The sequence below is a fragment of the Anomalospiza imberbis genome, chromosome 1 (assembly GCF_031753505.1).
Source record: "Anomalospiza imberbis isolate Cuckoo-Finch-1a 21T00152 chromosome 1, ASM3175350v1, whole genome shotgun sequence".
NCBI lineage: Eukaryota > Metazoa > Chordata > Aves > Passeriformes > Viduidae > Anomalospiza > Anomalospiza imberbis.
In genome coordinates, this window is record NC_089681.1 from 14,041,671 (window position 1) to 14,054,763 (window position 13,093).

Genomic DNA, 13,093 nt, shown 5'->3' on the forward strand with positions numbered 1-13,093 from the left:
ATCATCAGTGTTCTTAGCATGAAACCCACAGCCATATGCCAAATGGGTGTGGTGAGATGGGTACCATTTAGGCTAGTTGCACACCAAGTCTCTTCACAGCTTTAATTACTACTGTAGGCTATATCCATGCAGATATTTGCTGATATGATTAGTGAGAAAAACAATAATAGAAAGGTTAACAAAACTGATCATGATGCTGATGTTATTATTATAGAAGTGGACAATTGAGAGGACAGATGTCCCAGCCCTACTTATCTTAGAAATTGTTAATAGGTGTTGGAAGTATTTCAGGACCAACCAGCTGGACAAAATTCAGTATCATATTTTATACTCTCAAATATCTGTTCCAGTAAACACATTATTGGGTTTTACAAACATCTAGTCTATAGAATAGGTCATCTTCTGCCCACAGGAGAAGAAGGTAAGCTTTGTGTTTCCCTAAGAGTCCATGAAGATTTCAGCTGGAGAAGTCAGGAGCATAGTTCCTCTGAATCTTACATTATTTTTATCAGCAGGAGGTAATATGCTCTGCCAATCCCATTTGCATGTAAATCCAAAAGCCTAAAGGTGGAAATGTACAGAGGACTCTGTGAAAGCAACTTTGGAATACTTGCCTGGTTCTGTACTTTTTTACCTTCTGCAGGAAATGCAGCTCATAGTTATTGCAGTATTAAACTAAATAATGGACTTAATAACATAGCAAAATGCATTCAGTGCCCTATGATGCAAAATATATTAGATTATTTCAAAGACAGGACAATCTGAGTCTCTGGAGAAAACCAAATGTAATTAAAATTATTTCTACTCCAAAAAATTCACTCCTCATTACAAATGTTGCCATGGACTATTCCCAATATAATTTTTATTCCAAGTTAGAGATAGAGATATTAGCCTTCCTGAAAACTGTGTTATCTTACAACATAGTGTATGCCTTGCCTTGAGTGAAAGACAAATGGGAAGTAGATGCTAGATTGTGTCAGGTGACTTTCAGTCTTCACATTTACATGTTCTTGGCAGGAAAATGTAGCAATTGCTGATGCAGAGATGAGAGACAACCCCATGTGTCTTCAGAGTGCAATTATATGGTATTTAAGGAAGTTATTAAACATATGTGGAAAACATTATGTAAGAAAGGAAGGAATCTAGTCATAAAAAGTGATGTCTACTAAACAAAATCCTCAGACTACCTACCTAACTGAGAATACTTTATGATGTGGAATCAGGGCCAGCAGCAGCAGGCCATTTTATTTGACTTTTCTTTCATTCATTTACATTTTATTTTCTTAATTTAAATGTTCAAAGAAAATTAAAATTAATTTAAGAGATTCATAGGGACTGTGAGTATAAAACATATACTTTTCACTGTTATAATGAAAGACTTTGCTGAGGAAAAAATGAGTGTATACCTTTTACTTGCACAGGATACTTAGACAGCAGTAGGTAGAAACACCACATGAAAATACCGCTTTACAAACACTCACTCCTCCACAAATAATACATTGAAAATGCTTCCTCTGGGTGACAGGAACATGATCATGATTTCTCTAAAAGGAGACTAGAAAAGGAGATGTTGATACAGCAGGGAAGAGCTACAAGGAAATAATTACAGAACAGTTGATACAACTATAATTGATATAGTTAAAAATACTTTGCCTGTGGGAACTCTGAATAAGCTTGAGATAGACATATGGTTGTCTCTAAAAAACAAAAAAAAAGTCAACTCTGTTATTTCTAGAAAAGACCAACAGGTTCATATTTTTGATGCATAGCTGAAAAAGTGAACTATATCCAAATGTACTAAAAATACAGTATATTGATACAGAGTGATGTCACAAAGCTCCTTAATGGCATTTCACTGAAGAACTGGCAACAATCCAGCAGCAAATATAAATATAGACATTAGCAAAAAGATTTGGCAGAGATCAAGTAGGATTTCTATTTTCTTGTTCCCCAGCCAATCTGGTCCGTCAACCACCTGCTCTCAAATTCTGCATTTCCTGACCATTGTCATTTCATGCTAAGTAATGAGTAAGCACTGTTTGCAACCACCTGTACAATTTTTCAATGAAACCCACAAAATTGCTTCCCCCCTTTCCACTTCTCTCTCATTCTCCATGGAACAATATGAAAAGACACTCCATCACCTGTACCGACAAATTACTCTCACAGATACTGCAGCCCATTAAGCACTTTGTGGTTCTACACTCCCAGTATTTCCATCCTCTTCTCCTTTTTGGAGGAAGAGTGTGAATGTGAAAGAATAGCAAATGAGAGCCCTCCACTGTGATTAGAATCAGCTGCCTTCACTAACAAGCAGCATCCTTCAGATCAAAAGGATGGAAGTAAATGTTGTCTGGGCTCATTCAGCTTCTTGTAGAGACCCAAACATCCTCTTGCAGGAGGATCAAAGTCTATGCTACTTTGTGTTTTACTGTAGCCTTCTAATAGCTGCTACTGGACATATAAATCAGATAATCTAGGAAGAGGAGATAGCCCAGCAGTTCCAGTTCTATATGGTGGAAAATACTCATCTACCAAAAAAGATGCAGTTGGTGTTCCCCTTGTGAAGGGCATTGATCAGGCACCCCTGGGCAGCAGGGGAAGGACAGACCCTTTCTCCTGACTGCCCTGTCTCTGGGTGCTTATTGTTAGACTCTTTCTGTCATGCAATTGCTGTGACCATGTTACATCAGTACTTTTATACATTTAGAAGAAACACTGTAATACATGGATTTACCTTCAGTCAAGATGCCCAATGATTTAGAAAAAAGAACATCAGTGCACATGCACCATTTCTCCAAAGTCTGAGAAATTCTTCAATTTGTGAACATTTGAAAAATAGATACTTACAATACATAACATTAACCTTTCAACATAGAAAAAGACACATTCTCTTTGTGCAGTAAGCTGGAATGCAGGAAAGAGGCTTCAATCCCTTTTCTTGGTGATAAATGTGATGTGGTATTGGGGCTGTTAGAGAACCTGCTGCTTAATGCATTGCTGCTTTTATGGCAAGTGGTTACAGGTGAGCTTGCAAACGTGGCACATGAAACACTGAAAGATCTGCTTGCAGAGGAGTGTCTCAGCTTTGCTGCAGAGAGCTCATACTGCCTGAACAAGATGTGGCATGAAAGAACAGTATAGTCATTGCCATCTAGAGCAAATTGACAACTGCACAACTAAGTGGGCAGGTGATTCACACCTCTCACTGTTCAAGCTGTAAGAGCAGTACATGTTCTTACGTGTAAGCAGTAAGGCTTACAGCATGACCAAGAGAAAATCACAATACTGCAAACACAACCCTCAAGCTCTGGGGAAAACAGAGGCACAGCAGGAACCAGAGTGCTGCCAGCATCTCAGAAAATCTTCTTTGTATGACTTCACATTCTTGTGAAGAAAATTTGATGGGAACACTGCAAAAAACTGGTACTGACATGCTTGGGTGACACACATCAGTTAATGTCTGGCATTAGCACAGAAACAAACTCAAATGCAATGAAGACACAACACCACGTCAGTGTTTCTGTTGTGTCATCAGGCAGACAAGAAGTCTATTTAATTAACATTCGATGCTGATTACTTCCTGTAACATGAAACTGCTTACTTGGAATATTTAAGACTTGCACAGTTTATGTGTAGCTTGTTCCCTGAAGATGAATTTCCTGAGTGTGGTTGTTTGCAGGTAGATGTGCTAGTAGGTATGATTTGTGTGCCTGCTGAATTCTCTACTAGAAAAGCACATAGGTATAGGTCCAGGACTACCACAATAAATATGCAAACATGTAACAGGAACTGCACTTCTTTACCATGAGATGTTAATGCAATGCAGAGTCCAGTTATTTGAGTCACAGTTGAAGGAAATTCTGCTGAAGGATTTGTTCACAGACATAAAATTTAGCCTAATCATATACCATGTGAGAGAAGTTATTTTAACAATAGGTTACAGCAAGAGATGGTCAATCAGAAAAACTTGTGCTATGTTTTAGGATAAATTGAGTCTTGTGAATGACAAAATATGATCTGCAATGACAACAAAGTCATAGAGCACCAGATGGGGCCTCTGTGAAACAGGGTCTGCAGAGCTTGGGCTGGGAGGGTTGTTTGGAAAACTCTATGGTACAAAAATAAATTTCAGATTGAATGAGTAAAACCAAGATATAATGGTCTTCATGGCAAAGGACTCCAGATGCTGCTGCTTCACCATACACTCTCACAAGCACCAGACAGAACCCAGGGTTTTGAGAGACATTGGAAGGGTAAAATCAGGAAAAGGAGTAGGAACTGGAAAATGTCTATATAACAATTTAAACTGTATAAAACCATCATCATCACTATTATTACTATTATCACTGTTTTCACTATTGACAATTCCTTTCTGTGTAAAATATTTTTTTTAGTAGTTTTTCCTTTTTCTGTAATACTTAAATCTGGGCCAATAGTGATTCTTAAATGAATCTATTAAGAGTTCTATTGTAAAAACATACATTCCTGACTTTACATAAAAGGTGTGTTTCCTCTTTGTCCATAGACAAGCATTCAAATTTAACTAATTGCACAGCCTTCTGGGACAATTGTTTGAATACTTCTCAGAAATGGTGTCTATGTTTTTCATTAAATTGTCTAGAATCCAGTACTGCTTGGATGCAATTTTAATTTTGTTTTATTTTATTTCTTTAATTAACTCAGAAGGAATACAGAAGAACAAGCAGTAAAAGCACCAATCATTTTATCCTGCAGCAACTCAGCATTACAGAAGTTGAACTTTGCCAGATAACACTTCAGATTGAGAGAGTCATCTTTTCTTAGGAATGTAATTTTTCCAGCAGGACAAGAATCAAACCTTGACATTACAAATAGTTTGCAGGTATCAAAGTTTAGAACTGCCAGAAAAAAAAGCAGGCAAACTGTTTTTCAGGCTTATTTCTTCCATGTTGTTAAAGAAACTTTGTTCTTAACTCTGCTTGAGGTGTAGATTAGAATCACTTCAGAGAATTTCAAGCCCACCCTGGGCAGACCCACAGAAATACTGGATCATAAGTAGCACAACACTCACCTTATTTCATTTTGTTCTACTGCAGTTCTGATTCCTCATACAACGAAGTCACAACTCTGCTCACTTAAGCCATTTGGGATAATAGTAAGGCCACTATATTTGATGCAAGAACACAATAAAACCAAGGGAGAACAGGTTGCTCTTGAAAGACTCGTGTACATAAAAATAGAGAAACTACCCCTCCAACCATGGATGCGAACAGCTTACAGATTATTTTCTTCTGTGAACAATAGAGGGATTCATATGAACAGAGATATAAAATAGCTCACGGTCAGTGAGATAACTTGAATTTACAGGCATAAATTCAGATCCTCACTGATATAAAAAGCTCATCAGAAACTGAATACAGGACAGATGTTTCACCCATCTTTATTTTCACTAGGTGACTGAACAATGAAACCTAATTGTTGAGAGTACTGATTTGCTATCGCAATTATTTGAAAGAGTGGAATCATATCTGATTCCACAGAAGTTAAGTGGCTTTCTGGCAATAAGATGGCTTAACAACCTGAAACACCTTAATTTAAGATTGCCCCAAATGCAGTTGTGCAGTGTTACCCACTATCTTGTTATTTCATTAAACTGATACACAGAATATCTACACCTTTGGACGCTTATCTACAGGAAAGCAGAGAACCTGAGAATGTCAGTAGAATTTTGAAAGAAATTATTTTCAGGAAGGCAGGAAGGTCTTCACTGGAGATTTTCTAAAAGCTTTTTATGGCATAATGGCAAGAGGCACGTTGAGATGTGGCTTGCCAAACATTTTTGAAAGACCTATTCAGCCCTGAGTCAATGAAAGAGTCCTTGCTTCTGACATGGAGTGAACTCACCATGGGGCTGAAGGTCACCATAAGCCAGCACTGACAGCTCTTTTGGAGGCCTTATTAATGGCATGGCTTGCACAGCAAAAGGGTAGTTTTAATTTTGTGGAAGATACCATGTATCTGCTCATTGGTGAGAGCTGCAATACTTTTCTCACACCATATTGCTGTGTACTGCATTGTCTTTCTCATACAGTGTCATCAGATAAGAAAAGAGATTTGTAAAACAGATACACCAGTGAGCATCACCCATGTTGTAGTAGGAATCTTGCATCTACATTCTGCAGCTAATAGGTATTTAGCTCTAAAGACTTTATAGTATAGTTCTGGTATAGGCAGAGGTAAAATACAGAATAAAGGCCTTAAAGTTTAAATTACAAAGACTTAAGAATTCACTTGGAGTATAAACTGCAGCAGCAACAGAGAAGCAGTTCAGAGCACAAAGGAAAAATGAAGCAGTCTTATGAGAGAAACTGAAGGAGGCAGATGGCAATTAGGTGTCAGTAAGTTCTCATTAAAAGTGGATGGTTTCCGGACTCAGTTTAAAAAAAAAAATTCTTTGAAAACATTTTTTGGAGCAATAGAAATAAAAAAGAAATATTAACCCTCTTACAAGGTGGTTGTGTATTACAAAATATTTTGTTTTCACTTTTATTTGGGAAAAGAACAAAAAAGTTATATGTGGAATCTCTAGTTCTGTCACATAACTCAGATTTTTGCTGCTACAGGCTTGCAAAACAGATGTGTTCAAGCTAGTAGAAAAAAGGCAATAAAGTGGAAAAATAAAAGCATAACTAAAAGACTGTTCTTTGCTTTCTTCCTGTGTGTTAAAAATAATGAAGTCATTAGAACTGACATTCCTAAAAATAACCTGCAGTAACAATTTTGTGGAGAAAACACAGATTTCTCACCTGTAAGACACAAAGTTAAAGACTCCTTTTGCCTATTATCCTCAACAAATAATGCTGTGAAAGCTGTTAAGCTGTTAGGCTCAGAGCATGGTTGCTTACTGTCCTCAAAAATCACATCAGTAATCTAACACCGGCTCAGGCTACTATTTCTTCAGCTACATGAGTTACATGAACCAATAGCATCCACATGGATGACTGCAGTTTGTACCTGGTCTGCACACAAAATGTGCTCGTCAGGGCTGAGCATGGGTCAGAACTGTGTCCCTGTGCACCGTGACCTCCAGCGGGTCTGGCTGTGGCCCCACGCTGGACATGTGCATGGCTTCCAGCTCCTCTGTCCTGTGTGCTGGGAGGAGCACAGGGTGACTGGCTGAAGGCTACCAGAACCTTCTGAAGGCTACCAGCAGCTTCTGAAGGCTACCACCACCTTCCACATGGGGTTGAGGAGGAGAGAAGTGAGCAGCTCCCAGCTCTCTGTTGTTCCTGGCAGGCATTTCTGTGCAGCTGGGACAACAAATGGGAAGTACAGAACCACTGGGCATAGCCTCTGCCCCAGGGCCCAAGAGGACAGTCACACAGCTTCTGTTGCTCAGTAGGACACTGGACTGTGATGGAAAAGTCTACCACAAGGACTGTCACAGATTACACTGAAAGAATCTCAAAGGATACCAAACACTTGTGTTTAGACAGCTGAGTTGATGCTGGAACCTCTACACACTAGAGTTAGAAACACCACTTGAATTTCTGGGCTTACTGCGTGTTTCAGAGCTTCTCCGTTGCAATGTGTCAGAGAAGGGCACTTGGGGACACCTTCACTGGCTTTGGTACAGCTGCATCATGTCTGTAAGGGCACTTAATTAATGTACTCAGCCTGCAGTGCTGCTTGGCACTGCTGTCTTCCATGATCTCCCCTCTCCCCCAAGGTTTTTCAGCAGCTCACACAAAGTAACTTGCCAAGATGGGCACAAAATAACTTAAAACTTATGTTCTGCTCATCTTTAGGATGGAAAAATCCAACTTTACAATAGAATGGAGTTTTGCAGCTACCATAAAATGCTGGGCTAAGGAAGCAAAATGTCAGGGGATTGCAGGAGGTTTCACAGTCATACAGATGGAAATGGAAGAACTTCATGTTCTCTCACTAACAAGACTGAAGGAACCTCCTCCCCTGTCCCCAAATAGACCATGTTCACCTCCACGTAATCTTGGGGACAGAGAGAGACAGCAGGTATCTTTGGGCACAGGGAATCTTGAAAAGGGGCCAGAGAGCTGGAGGGACAGCTCTGAAGGGCCCTGCTGAGCTGGGTTTGTGCTTCTGCTGTTTGGCAATAATGGGAAAGGTGCACTTCCTCCCCAGAAACCAACACCTCTCACATCCCAATTCCTGCTCGGACAGCAGCAGTGCCTAAGCTGGTCACATGGCTATGTGCTCTTCCCTAAACCAGTCTTTTCTCCTGCTAGAACAGGAAAATAAGTATCACAGGGCATTATTGGGGTTATTTATATCACCCCAGCAGTCTGTGAGCTATCCTTGGAACTGACAGCAAGACCCATGTACAGGCAATTCAGCCAGGCTGAACAGAGATTACTGTTCTCCCGAGCTGTGTGTTAACTAACCTGTTCTAGATACTTCACTTGAATCCTCCTCTACTTTCTATGCCAACCTAATCTAAATCAACTCCATCTACTTTCCTGGGATGATGCTTTGTGTGTGTGAGAAAGTAGGAATTGAAGACTTGGCACTCTGAAAGCTTGACTTATTTGCAATCATTAGTTTAACTTAATACACCTGAATGACTTCATTTGTACTTAGCCTAGCTTTAGGGAGCACTGGCATTCAGGAAGTACCACTCAAGCTACTGGAGTGATTTGATTAACAGTGCTGACTGATTAGATTAGCAGAGTGGCTGGACAGGCTGTTAATTACTTATTGTCATTCCAGCTGATGTATCCCCACAGCACCAGCAGCATGCTTATACTCCATAGTTTGTAATTCACAGCCTTGCCTGCAGCCAGTGCTTCTGGTCCCTCAGCTTACATGTCAGAGGTCTGTACCAGCTGCAAACTCCATTGTTAGCCTGGACTGGGATCATTGCATGGTGCTGAAATGTCAGCAAGAGAAACCATTGGTTCTTTGTCATCACTCCAGCAGAAACCTGTTTCAGATTCTCTGGGTAATGCTGTTTCTGGAGTGATGTTTCTTGGCATGCAAAAGTGCCTCATTGCAGAATACTATAGTTTTTTGATGCTGTTACAAATGGCAGCTTTCACTATCTCTGAACTTCTATGTTCCAATTATGGCAAAAAAAGCTTCCTCGGAAATAACCCTAACTTTAAGTTTGGGGTTCCAGAGACATATTTGCTTACATTCTATTTGTGATCATTTCTGTTCAAGGACAAATGAAACTGAAGTGAGTAGGAAGTGAAAGATTTCTCTCTGTGCACCTAGTCCCCTGTTAGCTACATGTTTAAGTTCATTGGTCACCTGGGCTGCTGAAGGCAAGCAAATTCAAAAGGCAGCATTCAAAAAAATGCTGCTTTTCCTCCCTTTGGTGTCTTCTAGGAAATGCAGCTTTATTGAGTGCTTGATGCTTTTGTAGCTAAAGTTCAGTGAGATGGAAACAGACCTATGCTGCTGCTCCTCTGCCAAGAAATAGCAGACGTTATGTTTCTCCATATGGAGCACCGCTCTGAATTATTGTGGAATTCCCTTTCTATTAAAAAGCAAACCAAAATAGCCTGCTCAGAAATAATTGAAAGATTTTTAGGAATGTGGAAGAGGTGTTTTTTTCCAGGATGCCAGAGACAATTTAATGTTCTGTTAGATTGTTATAAATTCCCTTGTCTCTACAGGCAGTAAAAGCATGTAATGTACAAAGGTAAAACATAAAGTAATGCTCTCATAAGGAAAAGTAGCATAAGAAAAAGCAGCTATGCACTGCTCCTAGCAGTTGATTTTTGCACAGCAAAAGCATAAAATCTTGCAATACTGGACCTACACCTCCTCTGCACTGGGAATTTCACTACATGAGATGTGAGGCAATGAAAAATCAGGGCCATAATATCCTACTGAGCTTCTGAGTCATCTTATTGCACCCAAGTAAAAGTACTTTAGAAAATACAAGCCATCTGTGATGTTAAATGCAATTATCTGATTTGCCTTAATAAATGCTCAGAAATCACTGCCAACCACTTCAATTTTTCAACACCATTCTGAGTCATTCATAAGCAGGTAAAGGTCATTGTGCTCAGACCTTATCAACTCTGATCATTATCAAGTTATTATTTTCTGCAATAACACAAATGCTTCCCTCAAAATCCAGCACATAAAAGACCTTAAAAGGAGATGTAATTTTTTTTTTTTTAGCTCTGTCCTGGTTTCAGCTTCAACCATGACAGCTCTGACATTCAGAGGATCACACTAGGTATATTACATCGAAATCAACACAGTATTGGCTATTACTTATACCTTCTTCCTACTGGCATCAAGGTAAGTGACAAACATTACTGTTGTTAAAGGTCAGATCCCAAGCTCAGTATTTCAGATTCCTCATGACTGCAGCTTCTGTACATCAGAAATTATCCAGATATGTCCCTCTTCTATTTGCACAATAATCATGCCCAAGTGTGAAAGGGGTACTGTGATTATATGAATTATATGTTCTGGTTCTAAGTGCATTATGCTTGGGATGTGGCAGCCCCATTGGGCATAAGCAGATCATGTTCTAGGCAGGCTCTGTACAGATGCACAAGTCCCACACTGCTCAGGTTCATGTATTTCTTGCCAGGGAGACCTAGAAGAGCTATGGTGCTACCTAAAGCTTTATTTCTCAGATGTTATTTACACCTGTAACAAAAGCTACAAGTATGAATTTGAAAGCTATGTTATGTAAGTGTAAAAGTTTGCAGCTGGTCATCAAGAAAAACTGCATGTGTTACCCAAATCTGAGCACACTGAGCACAAATATCAGTGCACACATTAGCCAGTGTCTAATGTGTGAGCATAGCCGGAGTGGTTTGAATGCTCAACCAGTAAAAACAATATAGTAGCTCCACTGCAGACCTGGTTCAGGTTTCTCAAAACAGCAGAGAAGAAAATTGCTATAACCAGCAGGAAACACTGTCCAAGCATGCAGAGGTGGTGTTAGGAATGCCAAAGCCCATCTGGGGATGTATCTGCATAAAGGACAAGAAGAAGAGCTCTACATCTAAGTTAAGAGGAAGACTGGGGAAAAATATGGGTCTGCTACTGAATGGATAGCAGGCTGTAGTGACCAAGTACATCAAAAAAGCCATTGTACTCAATGCCTTCTTCACTTCCTCTTTCCTTGTAGGACCAGCCTTCAGGAATGACAGGCCCCTAGGAGCAGTGAGAATTGACGCAAGGATCACAGACCCTGGGGTGGGTGAGGATTAAGTCAGGGAACATTCAAACATACTGAATATATATAAACTCACAGGGCTTGATGGTTTGCACCTGTCAAGTGCTGAGGGAACTGGCAAAACACCAGTGCAAGATGACTCTCAATTATCTTTGAAAGCTCATAGCAATTTGGGAAGATTCCTGATGACTGGAACAGAGCAAATCTGGACAACTATAGGTCAGCTGGCCTTGCCTTGATCCCTGTGAAGGTGATGGAGAAACTAATCTGGGAAACCATTTCTCGTATTTAGGATAGGAATGCCACTGTACTGGAATCCATGGTCAGAAATGGATTCGCACCAGGGAAATCAAGCCTGACTTGACATTCCTGACCTGACAGCCTCCTATGAAGAAATGACTGGCTTTCAATTCTGTGTCCAATGACACTGTCTTAGAAAACTGATAAAGTACAGGCTAGGTAAGTGGTTGGTGAAATGGATCAAAACTGGCTGATACGCTGAGCTCAAAGGATTGTGATCAGCAGCGCAAAGTCCATTTGGAAGCCAGACATTAGTGATCTACTTCAGGGGTTCATACTGGGGCCAATATACTTCTGTCATTATTGAACTAGGATGATGGAACAGTGGGCACCTTCACTGTGTTGATAATCTCAAACTGGGAAGAGTGGCTGAAACATAGGATGGATATGCTGCCATTCAGAGGAGTCTGGACATGCTGGAGCGTGTCCATTGAGGACCACGAATATGATTAAGTAGTACCATCTTCAGGAGTATCTCTTATTCAAGAAGAGGCTAAGAGAGATGGGCCTACTCAGTTCATAGAAGAAAAGTCTTTGGAGGCATCTCATCAATGTGTATAAATACCTGATGGTGGGGAGTAAAGAATGTGGAGACAGATTCCTCTCAGCAGTGCCTCAGAAACAAGGCAATGGCCACAAACTGAAATACAGAAAATTCCATTTAAATGAAAAAAGAAACTGAGGAGAGATCAAACACTGGAGCAAGTTGCTCAGAAAGGCTGTGCAGTATCCACCCTTGGCAATACTCAAACCGAAATAAACATGACCCTGAGCAACCTGCTCTAGTTGCCCCTGCTCTGAGCACAGGTTTAAACTAGATGATGCCTAGAGCTTCCTTCCACCCGCAATGGCTCCACAATTCAGTACTTGCAAGTTACTTACATCACTGAATTGTTCCAGGCCACATCAAGTTGCAGTTCAGCAAACAAAAGCATTAGTCAGGATTGTTTAAACAAGTTACCCAACTGTTTGCCAGCTGGTCACATGGACCTGCTATAGTAGACTGCTCCTCTAGTTCTGTTTAAATACATATCCTCTATTAGGTATGGTTCTTCCATTTTTTATGAGGAACGCTTATGTCACAGGGTTCAGCAATTCACACTCTCCAATCATAAGCAAGGAGGGCATTCAATGTATTACTTTTCTCTGCAGGAAAGGGACACAGACTTTTCAGGAGAGCACAAATCTCACTCACTGCTCTCAGATCTCCAGTACAAACTAACTTGTCTGAGGCTATCACTGCAACAGACAAATTCTGAATCAGTGACACTATCCTCTCTTGTTCCCATCTCACACCACTCAATTCCTTGTGCTACCACACTGTTTGGGCAGTCACCAGTGAATGAGAGCAGGTAACTCATGTGTGTAGCACTTAACAGGCTTTGCACCAGGTTTCAGAAGAAAGGAAGGCTGTTCAAGGTTAATGATAGCAGGAAGGTAAATCCACCACTTCAGACAGAAGTGCTTAGTCCAGGGCAGCTAAAGGCACTCATGAGATCATAGGATGATTCAGGGTAAAAGGAACCACAAGAGATCTGTAGCCCAATCTCCTGCTCGAAGCAGGATCAGGTGCAAGATCTGAGCAGGTTGATTATGGCTTTCTGCCAGTGGAGGCTTGGGAAT

General features: G+C 40.4%; 2 long non-coding RNA genes across 2 annotated transcripts; one reads left to right on the plus strand and one right to left on the minus strand.

Moving 5' to 3' along the window:
• Window positions 1-470: 470 nt before the first annotated feature.
• Window positions 471-4,028, minus strand: LOC137469539 (uncharacterized). The gene is made up of 3 exons (XR_010996577.1): window positions 2,145-4,028; window positions 1,427-1,555; window positions 471-1,065 (listed from the first exon to the last, which is right to left on the minus strand). It is a non-coding gene; the product is annotated as an uncharacterized lncRNA (long non-coding RNA).
• A 3,249-nt stretch (window positions 4,029-7,277) lies between these two features.
• LOC137469545 (uncharacterized) lies at window positions 7,278-13,093 on the plus strand. The gene is made up of 3 exons (XR_010996579.1): window positions 7,278-7,612; window positions 7,791-7,864; window positions 11,123-13,093. It is a non-coding gene; the product is annotated as an uncharacterized lncRNA (long non-coding RNA).